This window comes from Schistocerca nitens, chromosome 6, assembly GCF_023898315.1.
Source record: "Schistocerca nitens isolate TAMUIC-IGC-003100 chromosome 6, iqSchNite1.1, whole genome shotgun sequence".
NCBI classification, from domain to species: domain Eukaryota; kingdom Metazoa; phylum Arthropoda; class Insecta; order Orthoptera; family Acrididae; genus Schistocerca; species Schistocerca nitens.
In genome coordinates, this window is record NC_064619.1 from 283,184,678 (window position 1) to 283,206,601 (window position 21,924).

Sequence of the window (21,924 nt, forward strand, 5' to 3'; positions counted from 1 at the left end):
GCCAGTAGATGAATCCTCGTGACGATGCTGCTTCTTTTATTCAAGCAGGTCCCCATTTAACCGCACGAGACAGAATGGACCCTGTGAGTCTGCTTCCACCTCCGTTCACTAAATGAATATCTGTAATCGACGATATTTTAGTAAACTCTCATCTAGTACGGCAGTTGACGGATTACACAATAGTTAATTAGCGGGGAACTGAGCACCATGCACATTTTCATTACCAGAACTTAGTGCAGTTTACTTACACGTGGTTGGAACTTTCATGCGTGAGTGCAACCTTGGGTGAGGAATGTGTTACACTTTCCTGTACCTATTTTGTTCCTTTTGTAAAATAGACAATTGTGAACACACATTCGGCAGCCAAACCGGCACGTCTTTATCAACAGTGTGTTTAAGTTGTTTAAATTCATAATTATTTTCAGGTTTTGCAAAGTATTTATTCATCCACTGCTGCACCGTTCCCGGCAACTCTTCGCTAATGCATTCATCAATGTGCTTCTCTTTGTCTCTACCCATTCGGTATAATTATGCTGAAGGTATGCATTTGGCCATCGAACTCTAACCTTGAACTGTTTATCTGTTCAGTAGTGGAATGTTCTGCTTTAGACTGAAGTGTGCGTACAGAATCGTGGAGTGTGATGTCATTGTCAGTGAGCTTATCTACATAAGTAGAAAAAGTTTCACAAATATTAGATAAATTGATGCATTGCTAGCTAAAGTTTCTTGTTGTTGCTTGAGATTTATATTCTCTTGTTATATTTGCCTTACATCTAGAGAAATCTTTCTAAATTGTGACTGCGTATTAGATACAGTCGATGAATGATCTGAAATGTTGTGTCATATTTTTCGTTGTTTCATTGAGGTTTGAGATCATTTCGTCTTTAGTACTCAGAGTGGTCATATTACCTCATATCTTTTGCAGCATTTGTTGTATATCGAATCCACTAGAAGCTTGTACGGGCGGTGAAGTAAGATCGGCTGAAGGTCGAAACACTGCTCATTACTTGTAGTTGTTTGAATATCTGACTGAAATGTGTCACTATCAGATTGCGTATTGATTTCACACACATCAGCATTAATGTTCTCCAGGTTTGAATTAATTTATACTTTGTTACTTTCTTCGTCTGAACATATATTACCACAATTTGTTCCTGCCGTTTTCCGTCTCTTACGAATTTTACCTTAATACCGAAAGACTAATAAATCGCAGTTAAGATTTTTTAACAATAAATAACATTAACTGATAATGAAAAATAATAACAATGCTGCTAGATGACCACAATACAGATTGCATTTACTTCGATAATGAAGCGCGCCATTGCGCATGAGATGTAACAAAATCGTCCATCTTGGGCCAGCTAAACTGCGTGTTATTGTTTGTTAGCTTTAACTATATTGCACTGTATGGAAGTATGTAACTAACTAAAATAGAAAGGTAATGTACTGCTCAGATGTGTAAATAAAAAAATCATAAGATTGCAACCTAGCACTCACTACTTCAAGCGGTCAAGCACAATAATGAATTCTCCCTTACCTTAAATATTTTCATTCTGCTTCGGCTTGCTCATTTTTTATTTACAGATTTCTTTGGTAATTTTACTTCACAATAATTCTTTCCAGTCAGCTTGGGAAATTTCCAATTACTTCGTATATCCATGTTTTGAGCGATCTCTCGGCTCTGAAGGAAAGACAATTAGAACAATTGAAACAATTACAGTGTTATACAACAGACATTAATATTCGTACAGGCGCGGTCGCCAGTGTGAGCTGGCTTCCGCCTCCGCTCATTAAATGAATAACAAGAAGTCTCGGACTTTAGCTGACTGCGGGATCAAATTGTACGAAAAGAGAAAAAAGGTAATGAAAATTAATTAAGTCACGCCAGTGGCGAAACGGTGCCACCTCTAAGTGTTGCGTCTCTCCCACAAAGGAAAACCTGAAAAGTGGAACTAGCAGTACAATGATTATTAACATAAATATGTGGACTGGTATTATAATAAAGTATTCCAACACATTTTGAGTTGGGGTTTGGGTTGTTTGGGGGAGGAGACCAGACAGCGAGGTCATTGGTCTCATTGGATTAGGGAAGGATGGGGAAGGAAATCGGCCGTGACCTTTCAAAGGAACCATTTGCCTGGAGCGATTTAGGGAAATCACGGAAAACCTAAATCAGGATGGCTGGACGTGGGATTGAACCACTGCCCCGCCTCGCCCGGTGCACATTTTGAATGAAATTTAGTTCAATATATTAGAAATTTATTCGGAGCTACAGACAACGATGCTTACATGACGAGATCAGGGTGTTAAGAGACAGTAGTGAACAGACAGGCATTTGCTAGCAGCGCCAGAAGTAAAAATTGAAGACCACAGCCTTTTTATCTGTAAAGATAGTATAACTATTGCCATATGGACTCCCGGTGGCAGGAGGAACAAGACTTTTGGTCTGGTGAATACAGGGTTATAAATACAAAATCAAATAGCGGTAATGAAGGAGTAGGTTTAATAATGAATAAAAAAATAGGAGTGCGGGTAAGCTACTACCAACAGCATAGTGAATGCATTATTGTGGCCAACATAGACACGAAGCCCATGCCTACTACAGTAGCACAAGTTTATATCCCAACTAGCTCTGCAGATGACGAAGAAATTGATGAAATGTATGATGAGATAAAAGAAATTATTCAGGTAGTGAAGGGAGACGAAACTTTAATAGTCATGGGTGACTGGAATTCGAGACTAGGAAAAGGGAGACAAGGAAACATAGTGGGTGAATATGGACTGGGGGAGAGAAATGAAAGAGGAAGCCGTCTGGTTGAATTTTGCACAGAGCATAACTTAATCATAGCTAACACTTGGTTCAAGAATCATAAAAGAAGGTTGTAAACATGGAAGAATCCTGGAGATACTGACAGATTTCAGATAGATTATATAATGGTAAGACAGAGATTTAGGAACCAGGTTTTATATTGTAAGACATTTCCAGGGGCAGATGTGGAATCTGACCACAATGTATTGGTTATGAACTGTAGATTAAAGCTGAAGAAACTGCAAAAATGTGGAAATTTAAGGATATGGGACCTGGACAAACTGACTAAACCAGAGGTTGTACAGAGTTTCAGGGAGAGCATAAGGCAACAATTGACAGGAATGGGGGAAAGAAATACAGTAGAAGAAGAATGGGTAGCTCTGAGGGATGAAGTAGTAAAGGCAGCAGAGGATCAAGTAGGTAAAAAGACGAGGGCTAGTAGAAATCCTTGGGTAACAGAAGAAATATTGAATTTAACTGATGAAAGGAGAAAATATAAAAACGCAGTAAATGAAGCAGGCAAAAGGGAATACAAACGTCTCATAAATGAGATCGACAGGAAGTGCAAACTGGCTAAGCAGGGATGGCTAGAAGACAAATGTAAGAATGTAGTCGCTTATCTCACTAGGGGTAAGATAGATACTGCCTACAGGAAAATTAAAGAGACCTTTGGAGAAAAGAGAGACACTTGCATGAATATCAAGAGCTCAGATGGAAACCCAGTTCTAAGCAAAGAAGGGAAAGCAGAAAGGTGGAAGGAGTATATAGAGGGTCTATACAAGGGCGGTGTACTTGAGGACAATATTACGGAAATGGAAGAGGATATAGATGAAGATGAAATGGGAGATACGATACTGCGTGAAGAGTTTGACAGAACACTGAAAGACCTGAGTCGAAACAGGGCCCCGGGAGTAGACAACATTCCATTGGAACTACTGACGGCCTTGGGAGAGCCAGTCCTGACAAAACTCTACCATCTGGTGAGCTAGATGTATGAAACAGGCGAAATACCCTCAGACTTCAAGAAGAATATAATAATTCCATTCCCAAAGAAAGAAGGTGATGACAAATGTGAAAATTACCGAACTATCAGTTTAATAAGTCACAGCTGCAAAATACTAACGCGAATTCTGTACAGACGAATGGAAAAACTGGTAGCAGCCGACCTCGGCGAAGATCAGTTTGGATTCCACAGAAATGTTGGAACACGTGAGGCAATACTGACCCTACAACTTATCTTAGAAAACAGATTAAGGAAAGACAAAGCTACATTTCTAGCATTTGTAGACTTAGAGAAAGCTTTTGACAATGTTGATTGGAATACTCTCTTCCAGATTCTAAAGGTGGCAGGGGTAAAATACAGGGAGCGAAAGGCTATCTGCAATTTGTACAGAAACCAGATGGCAGTTATAAGAGTCGAGGGGCATGAAAGGGAAGCAGCGGTTGGGAAGGGAGTGAGACAGGGTTGTTGCCTGTCCCCGATGTTATTCAATCTGTGTATTGAACAAGCAGTAAAGGAAACAAAAGAAAAATTTGGAGTAGGTATTAAAGTCCATGGAGAAGAAATAAAAACGTTGAGGTTCGCCGATGACATTGTAATTCTGTCAGAGACAGCAAAGGACTTCGAAGAGCAGTTGAACGGAATGGACAGTGTCTTGAAAGGAGGATATAAGATGAACATCAACAAAAGCAAAACGAGGATAATGGAATATAGTCGAATTAAGTGGGGTGATGCTGAGGGAATTAGATTAGGAAATGAGACGCTTAAAGTAGTAAAGGAGTTTTGCTATTTGGGGAGCAAAATAACTGATGATGGTCGAAGTAGATAGGATATAAAATGTAGACTGGCAATGGCAAGGAAAGCGTTTCTGAAGAGAGAAATTTGTTAACATCGAGTATAGATTTAAGTGTCAGGAAGTCCTTTCTGAAAGTATTTGTATGGGGTGTAGCCATGTATGGAAGTGAAACATGGACGATAAATAGTTTGGACAAGAAGAGAATAGAAGCTTTTGAAATGTGGTGCTACAGAAGAATGCTGAAGATTAGATGGGTAGATCACATAACTAATGAGGAGGTATTGAATAGAATTGGGGAGAAGAGAAGTTTGCGGCACAACTTGACAAGAAGAAGGGACCGGTTGGTAGGACATATTCTGAGGCATCAAGGGATCACAAATTTAGTATTGGAGGGCAGCGTGGAGGGTAAAAATCGTAGAGTGAGACCAAGAGATGAATACACTAAGCAGTTTCAGAAGGATGTAGGTTGCAGTAGGTACTGGGAGATGAAGAAGCTTGCACAGGGTAGAGTAGCATGGAGAGCTGCATCAAACCAGTCTCAGGACTGAAGAAAACAACAACAACAACATGGACTCTCTGGTCGTTAATCGATGTATCAATTATATGTTTTTTTTCGCAAGCATACAAAAACCTTATAAACCAAAAAATTAATGGAAAAAAGTCCTATAACCCCTTTAAAGACATTCGAACCGCAAAAATGTGGGAAGATACCGGGAATCGAACGCGGGTCCTTCAGCACCGAAGCAGCAATGTAGCCTATTTTTTAACCTTCCAACTTGCTACTCAAAAAAAAAAAAAAATACGAGTTAATCCTATATGGCAGCTCCACTTTTACACTTACTACAAAAAAAAAAGAAAATATTTTTTTCCCTTTCATGTTGATGTCTATAAAGTCTTTCGTTTATTTTTTATTACTTAAGAAAAAGCAATAACAGGGCCACAAAAATGAAGTAAACTGTATAGCGAAACAAAGTGGCCATGACAAGAATACCACAAGGGCCATTCATCTCAACCGATACCTTGACGACGAAATACAAAGCTCAAAACATATTGGTGAATAAGTCAAGATACCATGGCAGGCGCGAACACTTCCAATATGCAGTGGCCGTATATTGGTGGAAGGCGGGTGGGTCCCTAACGCCACCTCCAGCTACTATGTAATGAACGTAGTTGGCCAGCAATTAGGACTGTTACTATCTTTAAAAATATCAGGAATCCGATATATCGATTTTTAAAAAGTATTATTACCAGCCCTCAATATAACGAAAAAATACTCGTAATGGATAAAAGTATACATCAACGGGAAAAATATCGACGTACCAACCAAAAAATAATATCGGCTGCACATTGTAAATATACTGAGCCTTAGAGCTGTATATTTAAGTGTTGGTTTATTATTAGGTATTCTGTACATAAACAAGCTAGCAGCCTGATTATCCCCCTCAGAGCAAGAACTGAAAGAAAAACGATACACGTTCACGCTTACTGTGGGTTAAGTGGCACAATAAAAGATGTCCGATGAGTCAGTTGTTCGGTTTCGTCACATATCGGATTTCTCTGGAACACTTCATATCAACTTCCCTGTTTTTTTCATTTCTGAAAACGCCAGCGTCCTAGCATTTGTAGTGTAAAAATTGCGTGGTGAAGTTAAACGTCGCAATTTCTGTTGGTAGCGCCGAGCGCCGATTACGTCAGCATTTCCCCTCAAACGTCTCCGCCCACCGTAAAGACTAATTTGTCATTTAGATTTTGTTCATCAGTTTCAGCACTGTTTTTTAAGAATGCCGATGTGAAGAAAAAGCGCACTAGTTGCGTTAAAAATTGTTTTTAACACAACTGGTGTGCCATTTCGTCACATCGGATATCTTGTTATTTCATTCATACCGCCACCTCCCAGTGCAATCGGCCTTCTTCCTCGTGCCATCTATACTTGCTTCACACACTCAAAGAGAAAGACTGGACGTGATGAAAGCTCAAAAAGTATAGGGGGCATCCAAATGAAACCCGGTCAGTAGTGTAAAATAACGGTAACGATTTTATTAACTCAGAAATGTAGTTATACACAGTACACATACTCAAAAATAATCGCCAAAACTGTTGGTCCATTTATCCCGTTGCGACACTATCCGGTCGATCTCATCCTTGAAGAACCTAGTAGGCTGCTGTCGGATCCAGGCCTGGACCCAATCACACACTTCGTCGTCCGTTGCGAATCGATGTCCGCGAGTAGCTTGTTTTAGAGGTCCAAACACATGAAAATCACGCGGTGAATTCCGCAACCATTTCCGGTGTGATGGCACGATGAGCTTGTCCAGGACGAGCATCGTCTTCCACTGACTCGCGCCCCTCAAGGAATCGTTTGCGCCATTCCACAACACTTGAACGACTCGGACTGTACTCACCGCACACAGCCTTCATCCGTCGATACGTTTCACGGCCTCCAACCGCCTACGCTGCCAAAAATCGAATCACTCCTCTTTGTTCCTGTTTACTCGCCTGCATGTTCGGTAGTGGACGATAACTTGTGTGAGCACCTTCTCTTCGGCTTGAAACCACACTGGCGCTATGCAACATCAAACGGTACGCACGTGTCAGTCTCCTCTACCAACAGATGGCGCCACCAAACCCGCAGTTACGTGGTGCCGCCTTATGTGTAAGGCAGGGCCGGCCAGAAATTCTGCACGCGTGCGGTGCTCTTGCACATGTGCAACTTCCGGGTCACAGCGTGCACGCCGCAGCCGTCAGCGTTCATGTAGTGCATGTTTCTACGCACAGATGTCGCTCCTCTGTTACACAAAGTGCGTTATCGACACCTCGTATGTATATCACAACCTGGGCAGTATCTGTAAGATCTGTTGCTTTATGGAGCGCAACATAGAAAGCAACAAAGTATTTAGCCTTATTTATTAGCTGCCTGTGCAGATCACCGGCCATAGAACTGATACGTCTTGTTACTGTTTGTTTGGATAGACTTATTTCTTGAAACCTGCCAACGTTCGTGGGACACGCAAGTTCTGCAGCATCAATCAGACACCCTTTCACAAACTCCCCTTCGGAAAAGGGTTTCCAAGATTGTGCAATTCTTACTGCGATTTTAAAACTTGCTCGCAGTGAAGATTTAGTGTGGTTGTCATTCTGGAAAATTGTAAACAGTACATTGTACAGCTTACAGTAAAACAGACATAAATATAACACAAGAAACTAAGAGTTCAAGAAGTATCAGTTACTCTGACGTATAGTAAAATCGAGTTGATGTGTCTCATCCATTTTCTGAAGGACATTTAATTTTGCTTGCCTTTCTTCACTGTTGAGTACACTATACTCGTCTTTGTGATATGTATTGTAATGTCTTTCAGTTGAAAACTTACGCTGGACGCCTATTATTCGGCGGGACAGCAAACACTGTGCGTTTTCACCAACGGCTACAAAAAAGAATTGCAGTTCCCAGTCATTTTTAAACGACTGAGAACATAGATCTCCCGTCCTTTGCTTTTTCACAGTACGTACTTGCCATTTCTCAGTACTTCTCTGTTAAGGTTACGGTCACCAGGGGTAAACGAGACTGGGATATACTGCGTTCTTGCTTTTACGACAGACAAGTGGAGCCGCCGCCGTTCATTTAGGACACATGTCTAATAACAGATGTCGCTGTCGCACACGTGCGCACATGTGCAGCACTTCCGCACGTCTGCACACTGTGCAGCGTTTGGCCGGCCCTGGTGTAAGGCAAAGGCAGACGGACTGACCAGGTTTCATTTGAATGAACTTCATAGTAAGATTCCTTCACATGGTGAAAGTAAAATTATGTTCTACTACAATTTCAAAAGAACAACTTCAAATACTTATCAAAAATTTCGAAATACAATATAAAATATAGGCATTCGATATTGCCATTTCGATATCGATATATCGGTGAAAGAACATCGATGTACACAGATATTTTTGGAACAAATATCAATATTTCATCAACAGACCTAACAACAACCATGCAATTGATTTGACTTTGTGCTCGGAAAGACGGATTATGAACGCAGTACGATACCAGCCGGAAAGGCAGTATTAGTGGATCAAGTTAGAAACGCTAACCGTTTTTTAATCCAGTGCCATTTCGTTTCGTGACAATGACGTAAATCTATATTGTAAGTGTCTATGGCGGGACAGCGATTGCTCTGATCCGTGTCACTAAATCCAATACCAAATAGGCGCTCATTGGTGAATTACAGTTTGTGCACCATTTGATACCATGTGGACGCTACCGCCATTGGTAGGGCGGGAACCCTAAGTAAGATGAAACCACGCCGTCTTCTATGAAGTTTGTGGCGATGCCCGTTCAACAGGAGCCGTACAGTCAGTCCCTCTCCCGCGCATTGACAAAAATGTGTAGAATATCAACCCCCAAATAACTGACAGCAATAGAAAATTTATGGACATGTTTTAACTATAAATTCACTCGACCACCATCGACAGGCGGATCAAGACTGCCCGGCCGCAGGCAGTAAAATGACCTACACGTGAAAGTGTAGATTGCGTGAGAGGTAGCACGGTGCGCCGAAAAAATAACAGACGCTTTCATTTCAATAGCGGAAAGTCCCAAACCTCCGAGAGAACGCGCACACCAGCCACCTCGTATCGTAACCGAAAAATGTGATGCTTCCATAAAAAAACGACTAGACAGCTGTTTTAGTTTCCTAGCCATCAGCGCGGGAAGGGGAAGGATCTGTGAGATGTAATATGCTTTGCACAAGACACAGGTGTCCAGGATGTGGAACTTTTTGAGGCAGGTTAAGGGAATGGCGATCGTGTTCCAGGATTGCTCCTTGTATCTCCTCTGTAACCGATTTCCAATTAAGTGGAGCCATTTGGAGAGTAGAACGATCGATTGTGACTCGTCGCCCACGAAATGACAGCATTATTGAACCCCGTAATTTTATCGACATTTGTCCTAGTTGATGCCATCACGTCGTCCGTGTATATACACACCGAAATCGTCTCGCCCAGGAGTGTCCATCCTTGTAATTGAGCAACGATTCTTCTAAGAAGAGGCTCAAGTGAAAGAAAAAAAACTACATCCCTGAAGGAAGAATCTACGGATGGTAATCGGTGGTGCCAGTTAGCCATTGATAGCCACCGAAGGTTGGATATCCGTAAACAAATTACACGAGACCAATCGCGCGTCATTTGTGAAACCAACGGCACAATACCTGGAACAGGAAGCCATGTCTGACCCGGTCAAAAGCCTTGTCAAAATCCAAAAATGCCAGAACACCAGGAACAAAACTAACAGTAGCCACCGATATAACGTTACGACAGTCAGCTACCGGACTCAGAATACAGCTTTGATTATCAGCAACAACTTTCCTCAGCAACGCAGACAGCCGGCTATTCACCGCCCTCGCCACAGTCTCATAATCAAAATTTAGTAAGGTAATTGGGTGAAATTTATCAGTTGCTGCCTGACCAGAACTTTTAGGAATTAACAATTTTGCCCACTTTAAAAGTGTCGGGCACAAATCCCCCTCTCAATACGTCGTTCAAAATAAATGTAAAAATAGTATCCAACAAAGGCCGAAAACGCACGTAAAACTCCTCAGGCAGACCTTCCAACTCCGGTGACTTACGAGAGGGCAATCTGACCATAAGATCGTAGACATGGTCACACTGAAAAGCGCCTAAAAACGCAGCATTACGAGCAGGTATAAGTCTACGACCCAGAGCCCGAACAAATGAATCTGATGACATATCGACAGGAACGTATATCTCACACAACCGAACATAGAATTGATGTACAGTATGCAATACATCATTTTGTGTCGTCACCCCATTGATGTTCTCTGTCTTGGAAGACGTGATACACGCACGTCGACGACGAGTCTGATGTCGAAGCAGAAGACATTCAGAAGACAGTTCATCCGCTATCACAGAACATGGCTTGGATCGCATCCTTAATCCTTCCATTTGACACTGCTTCAACCGTAACAATTGCGCCTTTACACGCCGGAAGTCTGCAATCCGTAGTGGAGCCTGATAAGCACTCTCAAAGATAACGTAAGAGAGAGTAGTAAAATTTCTGCATCGTCCGAAATTCCCACGCTCTGTCAGCGCAGAATCGAATCAACGTTTGCCGGAGCCTCTGATACGCCACTTGAACCCACCATTCCAAAATGGTGCCGTATCAAAAAGTTGAACGGAAGACTTCGGTCCCACTCTTCCCGAATCACCTCATCGAGAGAGGGATCCTCCAAGTGCGCCACATTCAGCATCTAAGGTGATCGAAACATTTTCACAGACTGTCGTGGGTGATTTAAAGTAGCAGTCACTCCAAAGTGGTCGGCGAAGCTAGCGGGAATGACATCGTCAGTCAGGTCCTGTCACGCATCCAAGCAGATAAATAAAATCTGCCAAGCCTACTGCTAGAAATAGCTGTAAAATGGGGAATTTTGATTGGAGTCTCATATTTACAGAGCCAAATACACTCCTGGAAATGGAAAAAAGAACACATTGACACCGGTGTGTCAGACCCACCATACTTGCTCCGGACACTGCGAGAGGGCTGTACAAGCAATGATCACACGCACGGCACAGCGGACACACCAGGAACCGCGGTGTTGGCCGTCGAATGGCGCTAGCTGCGTAGCATTTGTGCACCGCCGCCGTCAGTGTCAGCCAGTTTGCCGTGGCATACGGAGCTCCATCGCAGTCTTTAACACTGGTAGCATGCCGCGACAGCGTGGACGTGAACCGTATGTGCAGTTGACGGACTTTGAGCGAGGGCGTATAGTGGGCATGCGGGAGGCCGGGTGGACGTACCGCCGAATTGCTCAACACGTGGGGCGTGAGGTCTCCACAGTACATCGATGTTGTCGCCAGTGGTCGGCGGAAGGTGCACGTGCCCGTCGACCTGGGACCGGACCGCAGCGACGCACGGATGCACGCCAAGACCGTAGGATCCTACGCAGTGCCGTAGGGGACCGCACCGCCACTTCCCAGCAAATTAGGGACACTGTTGCTCCTGGGGTATAGGCGAGGACCATTCGCAACCGTCTCCATGAAGCTGGGCTACAGTCCCGCACACCGTTAGGCCGTCTTCCGCTCACGCCCCAACATCGTGCAGCCCGCCTCCAGTGGTGTCGCGACAGGCGTGAATGGAGGGACGAATGGAGACGTGTCGTCTTCAGCGATGAGAGTCGCTTCTGCCTTGGTGCCAATGATGGTCGTATGCGTGTTTGGCGCCGTGCAGGTGAGCGCCACAATCAGGACTGCATACGACCGAGGCACACAGGGCCAACACCCGGCATCATGGTGTGGGGAGCGATCTCCTACACTGGCCGTGCACCACTGGTCATCGTCGAGGGGACACTGAATAGTGCACGGTACATCCAAACCGTCATCGAACCCATCGTTCTACCATTCCTAGACCGGCAAGGGAACTTGCTGTTCCAACAGGACAATGCACGTCCGCATGTATCCCGTGCCACCCAACGTGCTCTAGAAGGTGTAAGTCAACTACCCTGGCCAGCAAGATCTCCGGATCTGTCCCCCATTGAGCATGTTTGGGACTGGATGAAGCGTCGTCTCACGCGGTCTGCACGTCCAGCACGAACGCTGGTCCAACTGAGGCGCCAGGTGGAAATGGCATGGCAAGCCGTTCCACAGGACTACATCCAGCATCTCTACGATCGTCTCCATGGGAGAATAGCAGCCTGCATTGCTGCGAAAGGTGGATATACACTGTACTAGTGCCGACATTGTGCATGCTCTGTTGCCTGTGTCTATGTGCCTGTGGTTCTGTCAGTGTGATCATGTGATGTATCTGACCCCAGGAATGTGTCAATAAAGTTTCCCCTTCCTGGGACAATGAATTCACGGTGTTCTTATTTCAATTTCCAGGAGTGTATCTTGTAGTTTCAAGGAACGAACTAAATCTTGCAATTCCCGACAGAAATTAAAATTGGGAGACTGGTCTAGAGGACGTAACACACGTTAAAAATCGTCACCTATCAAAACATTCTGTAACTTTTTCGTAACAAGTAAATCACTTCTTCCTTATAAAATCGGGAACGATCCAAATTGCGTCCGGCACCGGACGATGTGTTAAGGGGAATCGAGGTCAGGTGAAGAAAAATACGTACTATTCTTCTGCCATTATCAAGAACGTCAACCCCTTCAATGGAAATCCCCTCCCTAAAAAACAAGACAGTCATCGTGGGAGCCACATTAAACACAGTGCAAACACCAGTGAGAGAAAAGCGAGTCAATTGTACTTCTTGTGGGAATAAAACATGCGCTCAGGTAACAGGGCAACCTGAATCGCACTGCAGGTCCGATTCCACATTATTAACATTCAAAGAAGGAAACATAAGTCTCCATACTTTAACAACAAGAAACGAAATTCGATCTGCTGACCAACTGAATTACGTCGTCAACATCAGTGTGTGTCGAGATCCATTGCTGAATCCAATGACGAGTTAGTGGGTTGGCGGCTTGCACCCACGCCTCTGGAACCTTTGAATTTATTCTTTTTACGAGCCACGCGTTGTTTACTACGACTACGAGCCAATACAGCATCGGCAGTCGGGAACGTAGGCGGTTCTTGAACATTAATCAAAATAGATGACGAACAAGGAGCCGCAGAGGGGGATCCTTGAAATTCAGGCCGACGCACAAGAGAGGAGTCAGGGATCACAACATCTGGGTCGACACATAGGATTTCCTGGCCACCAATCACCTCGACTGGAGTAACGACAGTTGGGCGTTCCTATGTCACCTGAATGGGTGATATCAAGGGAACAAGTAATTTTAGGGGCGTCTCAGTTTGCTGCTGCCGGAGCATCAGAAGGCTCAACAGCTTCCCCACCCTTGGGTGGCTCCGGAGGAGTTATCTCAAGCGCGGGATCAATACTACAAGGAACACTAGAGATTTCAGCAACTGTTTTCGCACCATCGACTCCATCAGGAATGTAGGACTCAGCACGATAAGATACATCAAGCGACTAAGTGACCTCAGGGAGAGGCGGGTGAGGAGTAAACGCATCCGACTCCTCACCATCCTGCATACGATGTTTCTTGCGTTATACTGCAGACACTGCCGACTTGGCAACAACAATTTCAGGACTGCTGAGAGGGTAAAGGCGGAAAATCGAGAGCAATAAACTGCGCGTCACTCTGTCGTTCCATTGTACTCGGAGATGACGTGGCACCAACCTTCTGATCAGCAGAAAAGAGATCAGCTAACGTCAATTTTCGACGCTTTTGAAATGAAGACTTCAATACAGATATCCGCAGCGGGCAATTAGACCTTTCGCTGCAGAGAAAGCATGTACCCACTTTTCTACTATGCACAGAGCTGTAGATGGGAACGAATGTTATTTTTGACTACCATCTCCACTGAATGAATTCTACTATAACACTGCAGCTGAGTGGACCACCATTCGCGTTATATACCCCTGACATCATCATAACGGAGCAACGCGTCCTTAGGTAAACTGATGTCAACTTCCGGCGAGACATTTTACACTCTGACATTGATATAATCCAGTTCCGCATAAGGAAGAAGTACCATACTTTTGGAACCATCATGATGCTTAAAGGTAACTTGAGAATCATGACAAAAAAGCAACCTATCCGCTTGTAGTGGATCCAAAAACTTTACGGATAAGACACAGTTATGAGAATCAAAATAGGTAGTATGAATCTGATCAGATGTCACATAAATTGTATCGATGAGTCAGTCCTGAATCTCCAAAGATCTGGGGTAGATTGAACGCATGGATTTGTCGAAACTAAAGCTGACTGTAACTTTACTTGGAACACACTTGGAACCCACGGCGAACATAATGAGCGGGCCACGCCGCTACTAACAGACATACACAACAACTAACACTACGGACCAAACGACGATGTGACACACACGAAGACAGAAACGACCGAGGAAAAGCTATCCACGAGCGCGCGACGCTGTGGTGTGGCGGTTGGTTAACTAAGAGCTTTCCCGCTCGACACTCGAGGCTGAACTTGCCATTCAGCTGCGGAAGCGGTCGATCTTGAAAGTATCTTCCAATAATTTACGGGGATTACTGTGCTACCATTTGGTCATTTGATGTGCACCGCACGTCAACGGTCGTATAGAATTCGTGATGCAATGAGCAGTATCTGTTCTGCGTATGATGGGCGTCATAGTGGTCTGACTGATCCGTATATGCTCCACAAGCTACTGCACAATACTTAGGGGAGATTGCTTCTTACTCTAATTAGTCATGGCCTCCCATACTCAAATGACTGTATTTGTCACTGAATATCTTTCTCCTAGTCCTTATGCGAGAAGTATGACGACTGCAGTCGAATTGTTTCACAGTCTATCTCGAATTAATGCTAGTTTAAATTTACTCAGCAATCTTTCTCAAGGAGAACGTATTTCTTCTAGTGATTCTTGTGTGAAAACTTTGAGAATGGCACGCGACAGTCTTGTACTTGGGACAACCCTAGAGACATATCCCAGAAACAAATTATTACGGGCTCATAGGGCTACATCAATTACAGTATATAGTAGAGCCATTATAATCAATGTCTCATAGTTATTACTAACTTTGGTTTGCCCATGCACATAAATGTATGCGTCCTCGCTGATACCTACTATCAGCGTAACTGAACACAAAAAGTACTACTGTAAGGAAAAAACAAGGTTGATAGGCGACAGACCGTCCAATTGGTGTAGCACATTTGACCACTGCACTAGAAAGCTCGCACCACTGGCAGCTGTAACCATAACTCAAATAAATGTGTTAAGACTACCTTTATTCTTCAATGCGCCACATTGCGTATATGCTACAATGCTTTTCGCCCAGCAGACACTGTAATGGCCACAAAGTAGGTAGTTAGCAGAAGTCGTGCCCATTTCCAAATTTTTGGAGTCATAATAGACTGGAGAAACGTTAAAAGTTGCAAGGTCCATACCGTATATCGGTCTAGTTTGTAATAAACCAAGGAAATTCAATGTTATGTGCGTCTCTGCACATGTGCAATGTAAACAAAGGTTGCAGTATTTTGCAAAGAAAAATAAAATTGGATATTTCATGTGTCCTCCTCACGTCTATGACTCATACGGTCGTCTACGTGCATTAAAGCATTAAATGTCCGCCTCCGTAGCGCAGCGGTAGCGTCACCGCCTACCACGCCAGGGGGCACGGGTTCGATTCCCGGGAGGGAATCATAATTGACGCGCAAGTCGCCGAAGTGGCGTCAACTAAAAAGACTTGCAATACGGCGGCCGAACCCCGAAAGGGGATATCCCGGCCAATAAATGCCATACGATCATTTAATTTCAAAGCATTGAATATGTAGAACACACGCCAAATAATGAATTGTATGCTGCACGTTTCTTGAAAATGCTAATGAGACTTTAATACGTAAGACGGGCGGGTGTTTAGGCTTTTTAGTGTAGTCATTTAATACCAGTAAACACTCGATTCTTTAAAGAATGTATAAAATAGCTTCAAACGTTTGATTACTTTACAAATGGGTTAATGTGTTGAAAGTTTGCCTTTAAGTATGTAAGCGAGAAATCTTCAGGAAAGATTTGAAATTATGCTTAAAATTTGTAGGTAGTCGCGAAGTACTCTCATTATGAAACACTGAATGAATACAAACAGGATAATTTGCAACCCATTTTAAGCAAAAGCTAGTTTTTCAGGCATCTCAATGTTTATGACGTCATACCTCCTCAAATATGTGTGATACAGTGATATTATTTTGCAAGTACGTTCAGTGATATACACACATCAAAGAAAGTTTTACATCACCGCAGTTCCCAGAACTCCTGAAGTCAGACGTTGACTGTGGATATTGCTTCACATAGTCCCTTTGACTGTTCAGAGATGTCACTAAACCCGCCCAAAAATATAAACAACCATACATGAGCACCGCCTATTAGGCAGAGGGGGTTATACAGCCGATCTGTTCCGGTCTTCCACCACGAAGGAGGTACACGGCTCGTGTTGTCTGTAGTTCAACCATGCCTAGACGGTCGATACCGCGGTTCGATCGAGTCCACATTGTTACTTTGTGCCAGGAAAGGTTCTCAACAAGGGAAGTGTCCAGGCGTCTCGGAGGGAACCAAAGCGATGTTGTTCGGTCATGGATGAGATACAGAAGAGAGACAGGAACTGTCGATGACATGCCTCGCTCAGGCCGCCCAAGGTCTACTACTGCAGTGGATGACTGCTACCTACGGGTTATGGCTTGGAGGAACCCTGACAGCAACGCCACCATGTTGAATAATGCTTTTAGTGCAGCCACGGGACGTCGTGTTACGACTCAAACTGTGCGCAATAGGCTGCATCATGGACAACTTCACTCCCGACGTCCATGGCGAGGTCTCTCTTTGCAATCACGACACCATGCATCGCGGTACAGAAGGTCCCAACAACATGCCGAATGGACCGCTCAGGACTGGCATCACGATCTCTTCACCGATGAGTGTGGTCGCATATGCCTTCAACTAGACAATTGTCGGAGACGTGTTTGCAGGCAACCCGGTCAGGCTGAACGCCTTAGACACTCCGTCCAGCGAGTGCAGCAAGGTGGAGGTTCCCTGATTTTTTGGGGTGGCATTATGTGGGGCCGACGTGCGCCGCTGGTGGCCATGGATGGCGCCGTAATGGGTATGCGATACGTGAATGCCATCCTCCGCCCGATAGTGCAACCATATCGGCAGCATATTGGCGAGAAATTAGTCTTCATGGACGACAATTCGCGTCCCCAACGTGCATGTCTTGTAAATTACTTCCTCCAGCATAACGACATCGCTCGACTAAAAATGGTTCAAATGGCTCTGAGCACTATGGGACTTAACTTCTGAGGTCATCAGTCCCCTAGAACTTAGAACTACTTAAACCTAACTAACCTAAGGACATCACACACATCCATGCCCGAGGCAGGATTCGAACCTGCGACCGTAGCGGTCGCACGGTTCCAGACTGTAGCGCCTAGAACCGCTCGGCCACCCCGGCCGGCGCTCGACTAAAGTGGCCAGCGTGTTCTCCAGACATGAACCCCGTCGAACATGCCTGGGATGGATTGAAAAGGTCTGTATATGGACGACGTGACCCACCAACCACCCTGAGGGATCTACACCGAATTGCCGTTGAGGAGTGGGACAATCTGGACCAACAGTGCCTTGATGAACTTGTGGATAGTATGCCACGACGAGTACAGGCATGCATCAATACAAGAGGGCGTGCTACTGGGTGTTAGAGGTACAGGTGTATACAGCAATCTGGACCACCACCTCTGAAGGTCTCGCTGTATGGTGGTACAACATACAATATGTGGCTTTCATCAGCAATAAAAAGGGCGAAAATGATGTTTATGTTTATCCATATTCCAATTTTCTGTACAGGTTCCGGAACTCTCGGACCCGAGGTGATGCAAAACTTTTTTTGATGCGTGTATATAGATACTACCCGCAAACTGAGTTGCGAATAGAGTAGGTGTTAAAAAAGTAATAAATTAAAACGTCACGCGTGATACTGAAGTTTCACTGCACGAACAGCGAAAATGTAGTAGGCGATGAACGTTTTTCCTTTTATCATTATGTGTGTGTGTGTGTGTGTGTGTGTGTGTGTGTGTGTGTGTGTGCGGGCGGGGGACGGTTGGGTGGGTGGTTCGGTTGGGGATGGGGGTCCAATGAGAAAAAGTTTGAAAGGTTTGAAATTTTTATCGTTTGTTGGAAGTTGTTAAGTGCCCTCATTCTCAATTACTGACGATTAAAGTCCGAGCAATAGCGTGCAATCAGTTACTTTATCTTGAGACAAACCCACAGTTTCTAACTGTAAGACTTGTCTTACTGTGTTAAACTTTTAACATAAGATTACTCCTCTTAATGAGTAGCTTATGACAGCATTTTAAATTTTTAAAATTGGCCCTTAATTACGCTAAATATTGAAGGTCTAGTTTTTTATATACACTCAGATTTTTATATTTATTGTGTTTAGAAGTAGATATGCATTCCACAAATTGCCTGCCAGTCAAATTCCCACAGCCCGAGCGAAATGAAAACTTGGATAGGCATTGTGTGCTCATCTACCTCCCGCGTTTTTATTCTACAAATTCATTGGCTGATCGCGATGTCCTGACACACCATATTCTAATTCTCTTGGTTACCGCCATAGACGCTTTCAAACATTCATTTCGGATCTTTCATGTATTCGTCCATTTTTGAAGCCATCCGTGGGAGGGGGAATTACCCCTAAAATCCAGAACATTTCGCGAAAATCGGGACGTCCCGACATCAGGATACAGCATGTTATTGTTTTTGGAGAAATAGTGCGTTAATTTTTTGCAGTGTATTTTCAGCATCAAATGCTCGACAAGTTGTACGATAACGTCCACCGGTTTAGCCATTTCGTCATTCGAATGCGGATCGCAGTAGCTGCGCATACTTTTCCCGATGTTATACATTCCTGTTATAGTCGAATCATGAGCTGCAAATCTTGATTTCTTGACAGATTCACCGTCGTCGTCGTCATCAATATCGATGCTATATTTTGAGCTCTGGACGTTCTCTAAAATGTGTTCGTTTGTCAAAATCGATGCTGTACGTTATCGACTGCAACAAATGCATGCAATGATACTATAGGACAGTCTAACAATGTAAACTGTCTCCCGTTTTATGTGCCAGTTTACTTAACAAAGAAATTTACAGCGCCTTTATTTAAAAGCAAAAACATGCAAAACAATATGACACAAATTTCACTAATTTCGACAAATAATTGCACGACTTCGGCGCAGCCATCAGCGAATTGGAAAACATGAGTTCTTGACAATGACAATGCCCAAACAAGCGTCAACATGGCAACAGTGACAACTATTGTTTACTTCTTTAAGTCTTCTAATGTGATTGATGTAGCGGATGTAGAAAGCTGGTCTACAATTTCTACAGCAAATAGCATACTAATAGGATACTCCGTTATAGAGACTTTTTGATGTTTTACCAGTGTGGCTATCTCTTATTATTTTAAACATATTCGATTAATTTTCAATTTTAGAAACTCTGAACGTGAATTCTACTTCAGATTTTAGATGCTACCGTTACTCAAAGGCAACTATTCATCTGAGAGAGTGGTCAGACACGATATTCGTTAGTAAACAGAGCAACATCAGTCACTCTCGCGCTGCCTGCACCTCTAGCAAATGGAAGGTAGAGAATTTCACTTGTTTACATTGTTGCTCAAATAAACATGCGTCTCAATTGCATGTGTAAGGCTTTTCATTCGCAGTATCTGTACTCGTAGGTTTCTAAATGTTGCAGTTGATCCTATAATATTATAACCGGCTCTTAAAGATGGGAAAAACTTCCTAAAATCCACTTTATCAACATTTTCACAGGTGTCTGCTATGTGTAGCGTCTCTGGCTGGCGCATTGTCGGTCAAAACAAGCGAACGGAAATCGTGCCGTCCCTCGAACGTCATTCGACGAGTGCAGTACTACATAGTTACGGAGAAGGGTTGTCTTTGTGATGGAAGTCGGTGCTACTGTAGTAGTACTAGCGTAGCTCCTGTTCGTACGCCGATACGAGGTAAGAACGTTAGCAGTATATATGTCTAGAAATGTATGATGTAGACCGCTATACATACGCTGTTTTTACATGTCACACTCAATTATATGTTAAACATGCGGAGCGTTTTGAAACAAGAAGTGTTGGCCTGAGGTTTTGTTTTCCAGTAGTGCGGAACATCTTCCCGAACGAAATACCTAATGAGATCAATTGTCTTTTACTAATTCGACCCTTTGAATGTGAAAGCTCTTCATTAAGTTTGTAAGCATGAAATGACACATTCGATCTCGTAAGACTCAGAGCATATCGGTATAATTGGATTTTTTTATCGAGAAGAGCAGCGGGAGAGGGACAAATAATGCTCATTAACGTCATTTTTATTTCCTCTGCTGTATATTTTCCAGTATGGCGAATATGTTGGATATAATATTTTGGATACCATTGTTCATTTTTCTGTCAGGAAATACCTGGTATAAATTTTCAAGTCAGCAGTAAGTGTCGCAGTTCTAGTGTGTTACCAAATGCTAGCATAGCTCAGACTTTTATAGCAAAACAAGTATACTGTAAGACACTATTAAAAAAAACGCATACCTACGGCAGTGGGAGACATTATGGTGTTTCTTAAGTAGGCCTAAGTTTTCTTCGGTTTATTAGACTTGGGGCCCATAATTTGCTAGAGTCGTTACTGATAGGGATTGCTGCATATTACAGGGAGACCACTATGATTTCGCATGCCTATTATTCTTAGTTATGTGTGTGTGTGTGTGTGTGTGTGTGTGTGTGAGAGAGAGAGAGAGAGAGAGAGAGCATGGAATCCCAGAAGAGTATAGAATATTCTAAAACTAGTGCGACAATGACGCCCTAAATTAGCCCGTACAATTCATAATTTCCGGTATAGTGTTTCCACATTGTAACGGGGCAGCCGACAACATTAACAGCCGCAACAATAACTACCATTAGTTCAAAGAGTAGGCTTAATATATTTCCAAATACGCCTACTGAGCCTGATTAAAGCGACAGTATTTTAGTAATTTACTGATCTCACTGGGGCATTTAAGCACTCATTCTTCCTGCGCTACGTGCATGAATGGAACGAGAGGAAACGTGTTACACAAGAAGTAAGCCCTGCCATGCGCTTCACAGTAATTTGCAGAGGATGGATGTTGGTGTAGAAATTTCTGTAAAAGTTGCTTGCGGGAAGGACCGTATGTTCTTTGACGGGAAGGTCTCTATAAGCATGAGCAGTTCAAAGTTTTCCATTTCTTCGGATTCATTCAAACAACAGAAGTACTGTTTCACGCTACGCACGCTGGGCCGTTGCTATAACGACAGCCTCGCTACTTTACGTCGCAACGTCGCTCATTTGTCAGTCACACCTACGCACTTCGTTGCAAGTGCGACGGGACGTCTTTTTACAAGACGTGCGAACCAGATCAGACGCAATCTTTTCGTTTGGGATTGACAGATTATTGAACAATTTTCGAAACTGTTAAATACTCACAGAAAACCCTATTTATTCTCACTGCAGTACAATGATAAAAATGTGAACATAAAAAACCTCAAGAATCGTCTAAATGATCAACGTGCTGTATTTTTCCCTGAGAGTAATTTTAATACTGAATCGTTCCATATTGTAGCGAGACGAGGTCACAATTATGATCCACGAAACATACAAATAAATACTGTACTTCGCAACCAAACAGACAAAAAAAAAAAAAAAAAAGGAAATGATTAACTGTGACTACAAAACCTGTCTCAATATTGCAAA